This window comes from Ambystoma mexicanum, chromosome 3q (genome assembly GCF_040938575.1).
Source record: "Ambystoma mexicanum isolate Mex_15411 chromosome 3q, UKY_AmexF1_1, whole genome shotgun sequence".
NCBI lineage: Eukaryota > Metazoa > Chordata > Amphibia > Caudata > Ambystomatidae > Ambystoma > Ambystoma mexicanum.
This window is the reverse complement of record NC_090926.1, coordinates 447,962,901-447,981,779: the sequence shown is the minus strand read 5'-3', so window position 1 is coordinate 447,981,779 and position 18,879 is coordinate 447,962,901. Positions and strand designations below refer to the sequence as shown.

At 43.9% G+C, this 18,879-nt stretch overlaps 1 protein-coding gene across 6 annotated transcripts in view; it reads right to left on the bottom strand.

The window, feature by feature from the left end:
- Window positions 1–18,879, bottom strand: part of ARAP3 (ArfGAP with RhoGAP domain, ankyrin repeat and PH domain 3) — a 582,982-nt gene that overhangs the window by 498,486 nt on the left and 65,617 nt on the right. For all 6 annotated transcript variants that reach the window (XM_069654121.1, XM_069654122.1, XM_069654120.1 and 3 more), the window contains exon 2: window positions 9,668–9,760. The gene's annotated coding sequence lies outside the window, so the exon portion shown is untranslated. The remainder of the gene's footprint in view (window positions 1–9,667; window positions 9,761–18,879) is intronic.

Here is an 18,879-nt window from a genome sequence, read left to right as displayed (position 1 = left end):
AAAAGAGGTGGTGAGTTAGGTGTTGGCAGGGAGGGAGTTATAGAGTCTGGAGGTGTAGAGAGAGGTTGCCTTTTTTCTGGTTCTTTCCTTCCTGCACCAGCGGAGTTCAAGTCTGCACATGTTGATACTTCTGGTGGATCGTAGGCGTCTGGAGAGCTGAGTTTCTCAGTGAGGTAGCTTGGGGACTTCAGGACAACTGTTTTGTAGAAGATGCAGCATGGATTCAAGATGATATGGGCTTGTGGCTTGATCAGTGCAGTTCGATGATGGTCAGGGTGATCTGGTTGAATTTGCGGAGTGTTTTGATGTGTCATGCTGCAGTATGTAGGACAAACCTTAGGGATGACAAGGTAGTCACCAGAAGGCTTTCCAGAAGGGCCTGCCCACCATCCAGGTGGAAGAGGATGAAGGCTTACACAGGAGATCTGAAGTTGTTTTCTGGGACAAAGAGCTTGATTTTCCTAGGGAGATAAAGTTGGTACCAAGCCATTTTTGGATTTGTATCTTACTTTCTATCTGCTGCTTGAAGGGGAGGTGCCAGTTGATGTCAAACCCAAAGGACTTGGCACAGATGGCCACCTAGGTTGTGAAGACCTCAAGGTTCATAGCAGAGAGCTAGGGCTGGATGTCAGAGCGGTGGATTTCTTTGGACAACATTATTAGTAATTTGGTCTTGGATGGGTTGAGCTTCAGGTAAGCAATGTGAGGCAACTCTTGAGCCTGGGGATGTCTTGATGAAAGCTATCTGTAAGCAGAGCTGCTTGTCTTCTGCATATTGATGGATGTGGATGATGTTGTGTGGAACCATGAGGGTTTTGAGTGGTTCCATGTAAAACCTTGAAGATTGCTGGAGGGAGCATGGATCATTGCATGACTATGCAGGTGATGGTTGGAGTTGGTGATCTGGCGGAATCCATTTGGACAAATTGGTGGTGGGTAGCAAGGTAGGACTTGAACCAGCTGAGGACAAACTCACTGATCCCCAATGCAGTGATGTAGAATGTCGTGATGGTCTACTGTGTCAAATGCAGCTGGGAGGACACAGAAAATGATTAGCGATGGCTGGCCATCACTGAGGATGTTAAGGGAGTGATTCCTTTGATGGGTCTTGATGATGGCAGGGATGATGTCATTCACATACAATATGGATTTGTGGCATTGCGGTCTTTGGAGTGTCTTCATAGTTGCCCAGGTATGGTAGTTTTGCGTGATGGAATGTGTAATGTGTACTCAGTTGTGAGGTTGGTTTCCATGTGCTGGCAGATCATGCTGAACTTGGTGATGAAGAAAGAGTTGATGGCGGGGGATATTTCAATGGAGTGTGGTACTGGTGGGTCTGGCAGAGTCATTTGAAAGGCTTGATGGCTTTGCAAAGAGTTCTGATTTCATTGCTGGCCCTAGCTATGGTGTTTTGGAAGAAGTTGACCTTAGAAGAGGTGATCAGTGGTCTGCATGCCGCACAGACTTGAGCAGTGAGAGATAGGGCGGGCAACAGGATTTTTCTTGTATTCTGATGGTTCTTTTGTTTAAGGCGAGTTCTCGAGTGTACCATGGTGTGGAATATGTAGGCTTGAGGGTGCATTCTTTCACTGGGCATGGGGGTTGATATTGGTTGTGAAGGTTGTGCTGAGTACTTGGAGAAGCAAGTCACAGTCCTGGTTTGTCTCATGTAGCTCTACCCAAGCTAAGTGGAGGTTTGCAAGGTCTTCCATGAGTTCCTCAACTGGGAACGGTGTCCAGTCAAAGGATCGAATATAAAGGATCGAATGACCTTTTGCTCGAATGCAAAAGGATCGAAAAAAAAGGGTTGAATTTTTTTTTCTTTATTTATATATATATTTTTTTAGTTTGGGTTGGTAAAAAAATGTTTTTAATAAAGAAAACAGGGAATTGGGGGGAACCCCCCCATAAAAAAAAGAAAAAGAAATTCAACCTTTTTTTCGGTCCTTTGACTGTCGATCAAAAGGCATTCGATCCTTTTGTTTTCGACCCTATGACTGGCAACCACTGGGAACTTCTTCAATGATCTGAAGGCTTGTTTGCCGGGCTTCTGATGGGTCTGCTCGAGTAGGGTTCTGTGACTAACATCAAAGGGGATTGACTGATTGTCCGACCAGTAAAGTAGGATTGAAAAGTTGTGATGGATGGTGGGAAGGCTAGTGATGAGGAGGTTGAGGAGATTACCTTTCGTGTGAGTTGAGTCTTTCATGTACTGTGTGAAGTTCAGAGTTTCGAGTAGGCAGTGGTGATCTTCTTTCATATACTTGGTTGCTAGGTTGCTTGGGATGTTGAAATCACAGAGGAAGATGATGTTTGCGTTAATGGGAGACATGGTGGTAACTAAATCCATGAAGTCCTTGAAAGAAGGAGGTGCTGGTTTTGGAGTGCATGTAGATGAGGTGGAAAGTGACTGTGTCCATTGGGGAGAGTGGGATGGTGAGAGCGGGAAGTTGCAGGAAATGTTTTTGAAAGAGCCGATAGTGGCGAAGTCCAGCTGGGTGAATGGTCATGTTCCTTTGCGAATGATAGCGAGACTTCCTCCCATCTTGTTTGGACACTCTTGTTGTAGAATTCTGTAGCCATTGGGGGTGAGGACATTTGGGATGTGGTGGATGTGGAGGTCATCCCGATATCGTAATGAAGTGCTCCAATATAGCTGTACAGCCTGGATCATCAAGACTGACACTTTAGTGAACAAGAAGGGACCTTCAGTCATTTTCTGTGAGTAGTCGACAAGGTAAAATATATTAATCTTCTGAATCTGCCTTTTCAAAGGGCACAGTGTGATCATGGTCCAGCGATCTTTTCTCTTTCGAGCAATATTAATTGTTTTAGTGTTCACTCTTCCTCAAAGAAAAATAGGTTATCAGGAAACCACCTAACAAAGTTAGTCATAATCGGGCAACAAACAGTTATAGTAAATATGCTTCAGGTCAGAGAATTATGAGGAAACCTTTGCCCTTCATTTTCTGATGGCAAAATGCCAATTGATCAATTATCCTTATACCTTGACATGCTTGAAAATGACTCAAACATCCACAGGCAAGCTGCCCTGGGGACATCTTTAAGAGACAACAAAGGGTGGTTACTTTACAGCCAGATTACCTGCTCTAAACCACCGTCATTTAGCCCCTTAACACCAGCGACCACCTGATTATTAGTGGCAGGGGCATGATTGTTACTGCAAATTAAAAAAGCAGTAGACGGCCAACCCTACGTGGACTCCCTCTTAAGGTCAAACGGTGCCGAGGAAAGCCCACTGGTATAGACTGAGGCCATTGGAGAGGCGCAGAAGGGGCAAACCAGATTCAGGAAAAGTGGACCAAAATGCATGCTTTAATGTTGAGAACAAATACAGCCATCCCATCTGGTCAAATGCTCCCTACGGTCCAGAGGGAATGCCACCACAGAAGGCCACCCACACAATGATTCGATGTTCATTCCCCTTGCTTAGATTGGATATGGAATTTCCAAGGCAAATGCATAATACTTTGCCCAAAATGTTCCAATCTATGTTTATCAGACTCATTGGTTGAAAAAACTCATTATATTGTGGAGCTTTCTGCAGCAGGAGAATCTACGGGCAATAACCCTCAACTTGAAGGAACAGCCAACACAAACCAATATTTATCAGGTTAGCAATCCAAGATCGGAAACTTAATTTTTCCAGTACTTCATATGGTTCATCCTCTTCTCATTTTCAGGAAAGAAATCCAACCTTTACAGTTTAGGAAGTCCTATTCATAAGGAATCAAGCAGAATCTTGTCAATTGGACAGTCCTTGAATTGTACTTCATTTAACCATGATCCCCTACACTCCAGCACTTCTTGATAATCTTCTTCCCCTTTCAATTTTTTTAGCATCTTTGTCTCACACTCCATTCCCCTGGGAAGGCTAACAGTGTCCATCAGCAATCAGCTAGACTCGACATCCCTATATGATATGATAGGTTATTAATAACGCGCTTAATACCCAGAGGTTTCTAAGCGCAGACCCGGGAATCAAACCTGTGTTGCTCCGTGCCGTCTTGCTTCCAAGGCGAGCATGTTGCCGCTGAGCTATCCTCCCGATACATGCTGTTAACTTGAAGGTGTGCATCGAATCCATCCTTGCCCTGGGCTGTCTATCTCTTACTGTCTGATGTTTTGCGGATGGCTTACGCTCACACCTCCACAGTCTACTCCCACCTTCCCTTCCCACCTTCCTGAATGTTGCTAGTTTTCTGCTTGTGTCCCTGGTTTGGATTAACTCTGCTACGCGCTCTAGAATTTGGTTAGTATCTTGCTTGTATTCCTTACTCTCCCTGTCATTTGCCTTTGCGATCGCTACTTTCTCCTCTTACGCTTTTCTTACACAATTGTGGCTACTTTTCTAATTTGAATACTGCACTGACACTCCTCTGTGTTTAAGCACGTGGTCCAAAACCATACAAAACAGTAAAATAAATAATTAGGTTTGTTACTGCCAGAGTTTATTTGGTTTCATTTCTTTTGCGAATCAAAGAGATGGAAGGACCTTGTTAGAACTCCCCAAGTCACAGATTTAGTAAGCATTGCATGGAACACTTCAATCATTGAGTGAGGTAGAGTTCATCACCCTCAACCAACCCTACAGATAAGGGGTGTATCTGCCACTTTTACTCATTAAAATAGGCAAATACTCCCCCAAAAATAAAAATGGGGAGTAAAAATACTGCCAACAAAAAAATAGAAAACAGACACATAGAACCTTGTGCTACTGTTGCCACTCATGCAGCTCTATTGATACGTTTGGGCACTTACTACCAGAGCTACAAACTACTATTATAACACCTTGATCGAAAGAAGTAAACATGCATCTTTGCAATGTGCAAAGAAATAATTATTACAAAAACATATCCGTATTCCAGTTAAAAAAAAATGGACACGCTTATAGAAAACACTTCCATTAGGAATTGGACTTACATTTTGACTCCCTAAAAATCATTTTACTCCCAACTTCTAAAAATCAGAAGTAAAATACTCCTGCTTCCAAATCGTATCAGGACCACCGCCCCCACCCACAAACGTGTCTTCCCATTATTCAAGGAATATATAGCAGCATGAATGTTCTCAATGTAAATGCCATTTCTAACGTGTCCATCCCCCCAAAGATCAGCAATGTAGATTCGTCCATTTAATGGAACACTACAAACAAGCTTTCTCTAAAAGGTCTGCTGACCAAAGGGCCACAGGACACGTCTAGACTTGCAGCAATCTTCATAATAAAAATATACTTGAACATTATCGTGAGAAAGGACAAACTGCAGATTACACTAGAGTTCTCAGGTATACAATATCCAGCCATTTTTAAGTAGGAGAGAAATGAGAGCCCATGGGGGGCTATACACTCAGAAGTCGAGACACTACAAGCTTAACAACTATTAGACCAAAGAGCCTGCCAAGATGTCTTAAAGTCTCTGGAGAAACCGTTTCTCCTCCACTTTACTCTATCTGCTATCAATAGACAGTGTCGAGCACCACTTAATCACACTGAAGACCCCACAAGCAATTGAATATGGATGGCGATGTCATCGTTTCTGCCTAATCCGACTTTACTACTCGTCCACCATAACAATGTTTGCAAAAAGGTGCGTTGGATGAGATACTGTCGATTGTTGTTTGAAACATGTAATGATCAGTCCATCTGGAAAAGATCATCAGACACGTATGCAAAATAATGTGACTGCATTAATTCTACAAGGCATGGTTAAGTGCAACAGGCGCTCTAGGTTTCAAGCAAGTGTATTGGAAGAGTCAACAACCCGGATATTGAAGAAACCAAGAAATAATTTGACAGGTACTGCAACAATATTTGCACAGTTCACATCTGAGAAACTTGAAACATCATCTCCCTGTACTCAATGACTCTAGGTCACACAAGGCAATGGACGCCCAGAACTTCAATTGATCATCTGGAAGCTCGGTAGATCAATTAAAACATTTTATATTTGACTAGATCATAACTATTTAAAATTATGCAAACACGATAAACAGCAAAGACAAACTCTGATGCAAGCAACACAAGGTTATAGAGGATATAGGAACAAATTAAGCTTAAATGATGTAACATAACACTGATCGCAATGAAGCAAAAACTAAACACTGGATCACCCATAGACAATTTGCTGTGATGTCATTGCTATTGCGAGGGGGGCCCATGCACCACTTCCTGCTCACCACTCTGGTGTGCCACCTGCACCTATAATCACTGCCAGAGTACATATCACCACAGCTGGGGCGGAGCACCTACTAATCAACCACTGATCCGTCACCCTCGATCATCATGTGTTAAACAAAAAGTTGCTTGTGCCAGCTCATCCGTTTCTTTTTTTTAATCAATATTCACTGAACATGGTTTCTCTTTTGACATGTTCATACTAGTCTGTTTATCCCTGTTTGCCTGTTTATGAAACTGGGTTGTGAGGTAGCAGAACCAGTGAGAGATCAAGTGATCAGCCCTGTGCCCTGGTCGATACTCCACAGACTCTAGAGAACAGGAGAGGGACACTTAGTAACAGAACACAAACCACTAGTGAGCTCTGTCAGCATATCTTCCTTCTTCTTCTACTACACTCAAGGCGTTACAATGGGTGTACAGGATGTTGAGAGACTTCCCACAGTACCACGCAATTATAGGACTAGGGTAACTATGGTGGATAAGAGTGAATTAGGGCATTTGGCTTACCACAACACCCCATCTACCGAGACTGTTCACACAGACCTTTCAGAAGAGATGTTACTAAACCAGTGTTGTGGCTCCGCGTGGCTTTCAGCAGTCTGCTGGTATGTATGGACACTGCACTTTGATTGTGAAACAGAACAAATTACAAAACGGCATAAAGTGCAAATTCTAAGTTCAAGATGTTTTGCAGCTCAGGAAAAAAATGAGCAGTCTTTTGAGATAACTCCCTGGCCAGCTAGATACAAATCTCTCACAGCTGATAAACCATGCACTGTACTTTAACCAACACATTTCAAGTTTGTGACTTCATTCTGCCGGTTGCACCTCCACTCTACTTGCTATTTATACTTCTCCTACCCCCATCACACCACATACAGCTCTCCTCTCAACCTTAGCATCATCACCAAAACTAGTCTATGCCACAAGCCCAAGCACACGCCAGGCTTCCCATCACTGGTAGGCATCCACGTCCATAGTACCTCTATATTTAGGCAGGAGCATAGAAATGTGATGACGATCACCAACAAAACTGGTAACGAATTCGCCTCAAATTTAACCTCAAGAATGTCCATTCGTTTTTTTAATTGAAATATTCCTGTGATGTAGCTTACATATTCCCCATTTGTCCTCACCAAACCATGAGCCACATGACACAGGCAGTTGCCCTTTCTCTTCCCAACAACCATCATGACCTCTGGTGTGTAACAAGCAGCCAGAAAAAGAAAAAAAAAAGAATGTCCCTTTTGTCTCCTAGACACATACATCACCACACAGCTTGCCATAGGTCTCAACAGACGTAATACTTTTAACGTGATGTTCACTTCGTACCCAAACATCAAGTACCTCAAAGCACTCCAACTAGACCGGACAGACCACACTGCCATTTGGATGCGGCTCTGACTCAAACACCCACCAGTTATTGCCAGCATTCACCAACCAAGACACACAATGAGCAATTCTTCCCAAAAAAACATTGCCCTTGCTGTCCTGGAAGAAAATATTCCCCTAGTGGAATTCATTCTGATCCCATTCATCTAACGTCAACAGAACAAGCACCATCAACCAACATGAAAAGATCTGAACTAAAACCACAATCGGCAAAGTTCTCATCACTCAGCTAAAGCACGTTGAAGTGCATGCAAATGATAGCAGTGTCTCCAACAAGGGCAGAGGGCTCTTCAAGGCCATAACGCATGCATCTGCTCTATACTAGTTCCCACTGTACTGGAATAAATGGCCAAATCCAATACAATTAACAAATTCTTCATAGACAAAATACAGAATCAACAGGATTCAATGTCACATTGTCAAAATCCAAACTTCTATAAACATTCCTCGCTGTCCCATCACTATAGAGGGGAAATTCAGAGCCATAATACTGGAAGTTCACACAAAAATCCTTAAAGCCATCAATGACACATCCCTATAAAGAAAAGATAATCTGAGCGAATATCCTGAAGAACCATCACAGGAAACCCACTCATTCCACTCCTCCACATTATCAGTGCCTCACTCACTCAAGGAATTGTGACCGATGCTCGGAAAACCTGCAAAATACGTCCTCTGCTAAAAATGTCCCAATGAGCCATCTATCCTTCATTAGAAAGATCATTGAGAAGACTGTGCCTCTCCAACCACATTAAAAAGACCTTCCAAAACAAGCTCCTGCAAGACTATCAGACCGGCCTCTGACAAGATGAAGCAAAGAGACCAACAAAATCCAAGTCCTCATCCTGTTGCAAGACATTTGTATCTTTTGGATAGAGACCCTGTAGCACTCTGTTTCAATTTCAACATCAGAATCCACCAGTATGACGACAGCACACAGCTCTACCGAAAAATGAACAGTGCCAGAGCCATTCCTTGGCTGCAACGCTGCCTGTATCTCATCCAAGCCTGGGTGCAGAGTGCCAACATGAAGCTGAACCCAAGCAAGCGAGAGATCATCCTCGTTTGAGGTGCCAACAAACATGAGCTAACAAAAATAGACAATATTCTCTATGCCGCACGCACCCTTCTGTTTCCAGTGTGAGAAATAACTAGGCAGAGCCCTCGATTAGTGCTAGTAACAACATTTGTAATTTGTTTTTTCAAAGACAGAATTAGCCATTTCATAATCCATTAACTTCACCCATTCAAGCATGACTTGTTACGGAAAGCACCTCCCTTTTTCAAGTGCTAGGTCTTTTGGTTGAGTTGAAAGACCTCCTTTTGGATCATAAAGAATAGACACACCAAACACACCCATGACGGGAGCTGGCAGACAGAGGTGGAACTTGACGTCTTCTCATCACAACTCACCCTGAGTGTAAAGTCCCTCAGCTTCAAGGTGGTCAATGAGTTCTCTTTTAAAACAAACATTGCAAAATGACACCCTGGTAACGGCTCTCACTCCACAAACCCAAGAGCTTCAACCCTACCTAGGACTTCAGAAATATTGTCCAAACCCAGGTGCGCCCCCATTTGGATGGAGGCAACAACCTTCTTGGAGGAGTCCAAGTCTCAGTCCTGGCCAGTCTGGAAGCTATCCACCATGCCACACGCTGCCTTACCACAGGACTTAAATCTGCCCACATCACACTCACGATCAAGACACTACCTTCCTGCCCACATCGGCATATGATGGCCTGCATAATTTACAAAGTATTGATGATGAAAGCCTGGATGTATCTGGATGAGAAACTCACCATCTCAGAAGACAATACAACGCCAGAACGCAAGATAACTTCTTTATGGAATCCAAAACACTACACTAGAAAGCAAGACTAATCCTGTCCAAGCCTGGAACAACATACCTACACGCATCCGGTTGGCCTATCCCTCCAGCCTTTCAGAAGACCCTGCTCTTCAAGGAGCACTACACTCATTTTGTTGACACAGGACTGATGATGACACTCCTGCACTATTCTCCCTCCTATCAGTTATTATCAAGTTCGGTGGATAGCTCACAGGTTAAGCACTCACCTCTCAGATGGGTACCCGTGTTCTTCACAAGTTCTGATCCCCAGCAGGGCAAACCATGCCCTTCATCCTTCCGAGGTCGTCAAGTCAGTACCACTAAATTGGAAAATGATAACAGCTATTATTACAGAGCGTAGCAGTGGGCGGAATACATCATGGAACATTATGTTCAAATATTCACAATGCACAATTTATACTTGTAGAGCACTTCACTTAGCTTTCTAGATCGGTTTGCACGACATAAATATACATAGCTACACACATCATTTCAACCAACTCTCCTTCCTATTAAACGTTGGAGAAACATTTACCACATTAAGATGAACTCAGTCCATCAAAGGTGCAATAATGCCCTTTTGAAGGCCGATCGTCAAATGTTCACTAAACAGGGCATCACGCACCAAGTAATTTAGTAGACGACCCATTTGGCACCCAGGGATTTTCTCAGTTTAGTTTCTGTCTGGACTGAGGCTAGTAACTCCCTAATTGGGGTGGGACTGAGGTGGTGGGGGGGGGGCGTAGGGTATGCATGCGATTGTGCTATTTTTCCCTGCAATTTGAACAGGGCTTTTGCTCTGCAAACTCCGAAGTGCATCTTCCCATCGACCCCTGAGTGCCATCACAAGAGCCTCAATGCATAAAAGCAGATCTACACGCGTTAACTAAACAGGGCTTCACCGCTCCCACCAATCCACTCGCATCTTATTGCAAGATACAGCACATTGAACACATATATTAGGCACCCACTAATTGGCGCATCTTCTGTTTAGTCTGGGGGCTAATACTTCTCTAGATGAACTACCCATCCACCCCTGAATTGTCTTTTTATTATTATTATTATTATTATTATTATTATTATTATTATCGCTTTAAAGTCATAGGGGAAGCGCACATTGAGGGCAGTAGAGATACAAGAGAGTGGGGCGCTAACAACAGGAGAGAGGGAGGGCTGGCAATTTGGCAGCAAGGGATCAACAAGCAACTAAGGGAGAACACAGCAGAGGAGCCTGCTCAGTCTCAGGTTAGGTGGGGAGTATGTGTGGACCTACATGTTAGGAATGAGGCATTCCTTGAAGGCGGGGATCTTGAGCTCCTTCCAGAAATGTAGAAGTGAAGGGTTGGGTCTCATCTTGATGGCTAGGGGGTCCCAGATTCTGTTGAATGGACTTAGATTCCACCCCACAAAGTTCATTACTTTGGTTTCTCTACCCAGCAGTCGGTCTCACCAATCCCACCTAATGTACATCAGAACAGGAGACTGGACAATGTTTCTCCATCCGATTTTCAGTACTTCATCTGAATAGAACAGCCTCTGTCCACGCTTGTCCCTTCTAATAATCTACCTCCATATCTGTATGAGACCCCAGAACCTCACACTGCCCTCTTAACAGGAGAAGGAAACTGTAGCGTACTTAAAGAAGGGCGTGAAATTATGGACTACGTGGATAACTCCCCTAACAAGCTCAGCTAAAGTGGAAGAGGGGGCCAGCCTCCCACGCAACTAGAATCCACAGAGAAAAAGCTCCTGGCAGGCTTCAAGTATTACCGAGGCATCAACTCTACAGGAGCCTCATCTGAAAGCCCACCCTCACGCAGTAATCCAGAATTAAACCAATATTTCCTGCCTTCAGGGCCTGGTTCTAGGGTCCTGAGAGTGAGATGGAAAGTAGCTTCTCTCCTTTCTCCTTGGCACTGGTAGAGGCCATCAAAGCCCCCGTTCTCGCGGCTGAGCTGGCATGGCGTTCATACGCACGTTAAGGGTAGGAGCCGTCACACTTTAAAGCTTTCTGTTTAGCCCGGCTACTGCCACATGCGAAAATGCTTTTACTTTTGCAGGCATAACTAAGCCCAGATCCCTCCACCTTTGATCACGGGAACAGGCCCCAGAAGGCGGCTCTGTGCATATTTTAGATGAAAGAAACCCGTCCGCCGATGGTACAATACAGGCAGCTGTGCAAAATTGAGCCAGAACGGGCACTGTTCACAAGATGGACAAGCACTTTGTAGTGACGGCCAACTGGCATGTAGTGCACAGTTGCCATCAGCCAAAAAAGTCACTCATCAAACCTGGGCAGCTACTCATCAACTCCATTGCCACTCATGAACAAACAAGACGCATAACCACCTATCAGCTCGTTGGTGAAAAATATAGACACTGAACATCGACTCCCACGTGCTGTGGAAGACAGCAAAGTTGGACCCTCTGAGCCAAAGTCGCGTCATACTCTTAGGTGCCAGGAAAGTAGGACAGCTGCTTCCCACCAAAGGCAAATGATCACTGAGCACAACCAACTCCAGGTGAACCTGCCCCTTGCCTCAAAGACAGCCACCGGGGCCAAGAGGCCACGATAGTGGTGAACATTTTGCTCTACAGATAAAGCTTAACATAACAAAAAAAAACGAAATAAATGAATAAATAGATGATCCCATACACTTCCGTTTGTAGTCAGTTTTCTAGACACACTACGAGCTGTGCAAGGCTATACTTCAACAGCTTACACACTCCTGTTTAGTAACAATAGCACCAGGTTCATGATAAGCAGCATAGCTGCCTATTTTACTCTCTACAATCGGGATTTGCACATAATGATAGTAATGATACCATAGAAACTTGTCTAATCTGGCTCTGCCAATATATGCCAATACACGCCCATAAGAAAATACTACTGTTGACTTTGCCATTAAAAATGCCATGTCACAATAAGAAAACATGTTTGAACTGACTGCTCCAGTGCAGGCCAGTCCAGACACATAATAACATTTATTATTTTTGCTTCATTACGGATTTCCAGTAAAAAATGTCATCCACAGTAAAATATTATGCTATACTGGCTTCACCAAAATGCCAGTCTAGTAACATAACACTTATCATGCTTGCTTCATCAAAGATGCCCAGTAGAAAATGTCATGCCATAGTAATAAATGGCTAGACTGGCTTCACCAAAATTCCAAACTAGCCATCTAATAACACTCATCATGCTTGCTTTATCATAGATGCCGAGTAAACAAGGTTATGTCACAGTAAGAAATAGATAGTCTGAATGCATTAACATGCTAGTCTAGCCATGTAATAACACTTATCATGCTTGTTTATCGTGCTTTAAAAGCAAGCAAAGAATGGAATTTTGGTGTATTAAGTCTAGCCATTTGTATTTGGATTTATTGTATTATAGTGCCTTAATCCAAGGCAATGCAGTTTTTACTGGGTTTCTATGATACATTTTCATAGATGGTCAGTAGACACACACCCCTGTCCAAATCAGCCGCCAGTCTGGAACAAACCCAATAGAAGGGCAGCCACATGTACTCCCTCATTCAAACACTCATCAACTTATTCAAAAACATTCATGCAACATGCACACAGGATTCCCTTGGCATTCAAACAAAATGTTCCAGGGACCGAAATTAAGATTGTATAAGCAAGAGCTAAAAGCAGCTCCTGGGTATCCAGCTTTAACCTGGGTCCAGGAACTGTCACTGGGGACAAGGAGCTTGTATATAGAGTTCTGCAAATCTAGCTTATACATAAGATACATAAGATTCAAACATATACTTGTGTGCATTATTTATGACCCTAATGTTTTAAATATATATGTGTCTTGATGTATATTTAATATTATACATGTGTGTTTGTTCAGCATTATTTGACCATGGGTGCCAAACGTAGCTCCTGGTAGCTGTTGGTGTCAATCTAACCAGGCTCTTCTAGGCTACAGGCAAGAGCTAAATAGCTCCCAGCTCCCCCCAATTTTGAACGCTGAATGTTCACTCACTTATTCACACAGCATTCATCTCAATCGGCATTCATGTGCTCATTCAAACACCAATTCACACATTCAAACAACATTCAAACATATATTCACACATCATTCACTTGCTAATTCAAGCACATATTCATGCATTCAAACAGCATTTACTTGCTCATTCAAGCACATATTCATGCATACACACAGCATTTACTTGCTCATTCAAGCACATATTCATGCATTCAAACAGCATTTACTTGCTCATTCAAACACACATCCACGCATTCACACCTCATTCACGCAGCATTTACTTGCTTTTCCCACACACATATCCATCACGCATTCAAACAGCATTCACATACTCATTCACAGGCACCCAGCTACCCATACACCAAATATTCACATAGATTACAACACACACATACAAAATTACATGTTACACTTACCTCAGGCCCGGTCCTGAACTTGATTCTCTCCGATGCCACCTCCATTAACAAGGGCCGTCCGCATACCGCAAACAAGAAGGAACAGAAAGCAGGAAGCACAGGGCACTTCCTGGTTCCTGCACACACACACACACAGGAGCCGGAGCACTGCTGACTTGGTGCTCTGTTCTGTTTGCATTTGTCAGAAGGCGCAGGAGCACCCCTTACCACATACAAATGTGCAGTCCCCCACCCTGTATCCCCAATGGGCCATGCAAGGTTGGGGAAGCAAAATTGCCTCCGGCCTTGCATGGCTCATTAAGCATGCGTACTGGGGAACTATATTGTCAACGGGAAACCACATTTCCCTTTCACAGTTTAAGCCAGCCCACGAGCGCTCCCTCAGCTGCAACAAACAGCGGAGACAGCGCTCATTGATTACGTTGGCATGTCACGGCACGTCCATAATGTGTGAGGGTTCAGGAAGTCGGCGCACCCATAACTAATATGGATGAGCTGCATATGTGCACTACTCACCTCCCAGCTTCCCGCAGTGCAATCTTGCCAAAGCACCAAGCTTACATGGGAAGGCTTTTGGACCCCTTCCAACCTCTCTTAAAATCCGCGAGTGCCGCTGTATTCCCAATCCACATCCACATAATCTTGTGTTCAGACACCAGATTCTCTTTGGTTAGACACCTGAGCTGTGCAGAGACTGCCGCTGTATTCCCAATCCACATCCACATAATCTTGTGTTCAGACACCAGATTCTCTTTGGTTAGACACCTGAGCTGTGCAGAGACTGCCGCTGTATTCCCAATCCACATCCACATAATCTTGTGTTCAGACACCAGATTCTCTTTGGTTAGACACCTAAGCTGTGCAGAGACTGCCATTTCAGACAAGGGTGCAGCGCTGCAATGTCATATCAATGACAGCTGCATTATGCAACACTCATGTGACACTGATACAGAACAACGAGACCAAAAATATAACGTTTAAAGCATCCAGAACCAGTAACCCTCACCTAGCGACGGTGCAATCTTTAGCTTGAAAACGGTTATTTCTTAGATGCGACTACCTTACTTATGATGGCAACAGCAACAAAACAAAGCAACCCAACATCTCCTGTGTGAGGATAAAAAAAACATTCAGCAGAGCCACTATACCCAAAGATTATCTGGAAGTGTAACATCTGGAAATTACACAGGCCTCATTGGGACCGAAAGGGGACACAGTGTTTCTCATATCAACAGATCGTGTTTTACCAGTAATGTTTAACTTTGGTAATTTCATAGTCAAACACTCTTTTCATGTAACTTATATTTATCTTTTTAAGCAGCATTTCACACTTTGGCTAGTTTCCATCCTGTGACGAGCCTGCACCTTCTGCAACAGGAAGTGGCCCAAGAGGAGCAGAAGAAGGGCAGCCTTCTGATCTGTCATAGCAGCTAAGATACGAAGTAAAGGTTTGCATTTTCACTTGCCAACCTTACCTCCCCGATAACCCAGTCCCCCTTCTGCACCTGCTAGTCTAGCACCCTCACTTCTTTGCAGCCATGTTTTTAGCGTTGGCTATTATTTGGTGCTTAAGGGCCACCTATACGTGGAAACTATTGCATTGGAGTGTAGCTACGACGCAGATGGCATGTTGGGAAGGGTGAACAGCTGTGGGTGGTGATTAAATATTTACCTACCCAGCGATTGCCCATGATCATGTTTTTCCTTATGGCAGTGTCTACCCATCACATGGACCTCCCCTCCCCCAAAACACATCCTCCTTAGATCTCTGTGACCCAGTAACATCAAACTTGGCCTCCCGGTGTTCTTTCTCTAGCAGTCTGCTGAGAGTGAATGGTTTAATGGCAGCCGTTAATGTGCTACTGCTATATTTAACATGTCTTAACCAAGTGTGCCACTTGTTTTATGCCTGCTTCTTGCACTGAAGCCCTGCGAAGAACAAGCATTGACAAAGCAAACAGTTGTGCCTTGAGTATAGGTATTAGATAGGCATTTTCCAGGCACTGCTATATACACAAAGGTCAAACCTGTTGACTTTGTCAATGCATATTTATATGGGATTCCTGGCCCTGCTCACCACGCTTGCAATCTTGCTGAAATAGCACAATTCTGCCTCTAGCTGTCATACATACACATTTTGGCAAACCTCCTTCCCACCAGTATTTCTAGCAGAGTAAAAGCACTTACAAAATACCGAACAGCCCCGTTGGCACTAACTCTACTACTAATACTACTACTAGTATTATTATCATGGGTACCATCACAATTACTACTGCTACTATTACTACAGCTTTGGCTAAACTAATGGCAGCACTAAAACTACTAGTACTATTACTTGTACTACGACTTTTACAGGTATCTGAAGTTCTACTAAGGCTACCTATACTAGTAACGATATTGTAACATGTAGGTGTTTTGTATAGTGCCACACGCCATCGTGCGACCACTTCAAGGTGCCTGCTTGCTTTGGAGGGAGCCGGGGTGAATGTCTGGCCTCATATTGAGTGGCTGGCGTGACTGCCCCATCAGCAGATGGCGTAACTCGCCCAAGGGTTGAAGGAGAGTAACCCGTGGACTAACGTGCAATTGCTGGGCCCTTAGCCCTTGCCAGGGGGCGGGTGGCTTTGCTCTAGTCTGCATTGTGCTGAAACCAATGATGTGGTTCCCTTGCTTCTCAACGCGCGCATCACCAAAACGTGGGGCAACATGGGCGTTGCATAACATTGCTGTGTGTTGCCAAGAGCCTCCTGCCAGCAGATCTGGAGACCGCAGGCTGGGGCGGGCGCCTTCAGCGCCCCAGAGAGGCCTACTACTGCTATGACTTCTATTACTAACATGGCCGAAAGTACTACTTCCACTACTGATAGAAGGAGTACTACTATTGTAGAAATATCCTTGTACTACTAATTTTAGAAGTAGCAACAGATGTAATTGCACTACCTTGCTTGTAGTAATGCTACTACTGGTAGTGGTTGTAGTAGGACTAGTTCTAGTATGGGTATAATACTACTCATAATAGTAGTAGTAGTAACATGCAGTAGTGTGTTAACACGTGTCCATAATTAAAATATTACATTTATAAATATCACCCTTTTACATATTTGTGAAAATGTATATTACGTGCAAATATGATTCGGCTGACTAAAGGTTGTACACTTCTGCATATTCTATCATACAACATTAATCATGCCATAAGATGACATCAGTGACATGTCAAAGGGGCAGCACCTTGGGCTCAGTCACCTAGTGGCGTGTCCAGACTCTTTTCACTGGGGTGGCCCAAGTGACACACTGACTTACTTATGCAGGTGTGACATGAAGTGTACACACACACACACACACACAGCACACAATGCACACACACACTCTCTCCCGGCGGATAATGAACATAGTTTAGGATAATGGGGTGGCACCTGAGGTGGCCAATCAGATTGCAGGGGTGGCACGTCCCAGCCTCCCCTCCCCCACACTTCCCTCAGGTCACTTCCTGCACACGCCTGTGCAGCCACCAGCTTTGAATAATGTCGACATACTCTGTGATAATCAAATGGCCCTTATAATTGTGACGTGTGATATTATATGAAAGCTCTTAGATTGCCTTAATAAGATTAATTCTACTCGAGTCGGTAAAATAGGCTTCATCTTAGAAGTAATACTGATAGCGGTGGTATTACCGTTGGCAGTATTACAATGATGAGTACTCGTAGCAGAGTACCACTGATGATGCTACTCCTATTACTATCGTTGGTAGTACTAGAATGCCAAGTGACCTAGTTGGCGACGCCAGAAATATTACAACTGCTACTGTAATTGGCAGCGCCAATATTAATACTACTGCTAGAGCAACAGTTGTTGGGGGAAGGGTTACAACGTGTTGCTGGAAAGTAATAGAACATGCAGTCTTTTACTTTGCCCCATTTCTGCTGTAGTGGATATGGTGTTGCTTCCAGTTTAGAGTGGAGGTGGTTTACAAACTGTAGGCCAACCTTACTTATATCCCAAAAAAAGTGTACACAATGTTTAAACAATAGAATAGATGGAAAGAGGTATGGCGAAAATAAAACCTGAATACACATATTGTATTGTTGGTAAAAACCTTACCTCCCAAAGCCAAGTGTCTCCTTGCACACACTGTAGCGAATGCATAGAAATCTAGCAGAACACATGAAGTTGTTGTTTCTTCTCTTGGACGGTAACACCTCCACTCAGCTGCAACTCATCATCTCACTGATAGAACAACTATCCTTCCAGCACCCCAGCAAGGTGACAACATGAGGGTGTGATGCTAGCACAGTAGAATGCAGCAGTGACAGAAAGGGACATGCGCATTGACAACGCAAGACGCGCCCTCCTTCTCTGCAAGACGCGCCCTCCTTCTCTGCAGGATGTGCCCTCCTTCTCTGCAAGACACGCCCTCCTTCTCTACAAGATGTGCCCTCCTTCTCTGCAAGACACACCCTCCTTCTCTACAAAATGTGCCCTCCTTCTCTGCAAGACACGCCCTCCTTCTCTGCAAGACACGCCCTCCTTCTCTGCAAGATGTGCCCTCCTTCTCTGCAAGACACGCCCTCCTTCTCTGCAAGACACGCCCTGCTTCTCTGCAAGACACGCCCTCCTTCTCTACAAGATGTGCCCTCTTTCTCTGCAGGATGTGCATCCTGCCATGCTTCCCGTTCCAGGCTTTTTAATGCACTCCCGGCTTTCCTTTGTCATTAGCTAGCGTATTACTTTCTTTTTATTTTAACCTCCTGCCGTTTGCTTTTAATTTCTAGCTGCTCTATTATTTTTAAAAAATAAAAAATTAAATAGTGAACATTGCTAGGTTTGCTTGCTGCACTAAAATGTGTGTTGTGTAGGAATCAACACAACACACAGAAGTGGCAAATGAAGTTGATAGTTTTGTTAGTGTAGCCAGGAGGGGTTTGGATACTTATGGGAATAATTATCTTTTCCAAGATTTCCCAACTAGGGCACAGTCTCGGGGATGTACCCCACGCCATTATGATTCTTGATCAAATGTTTC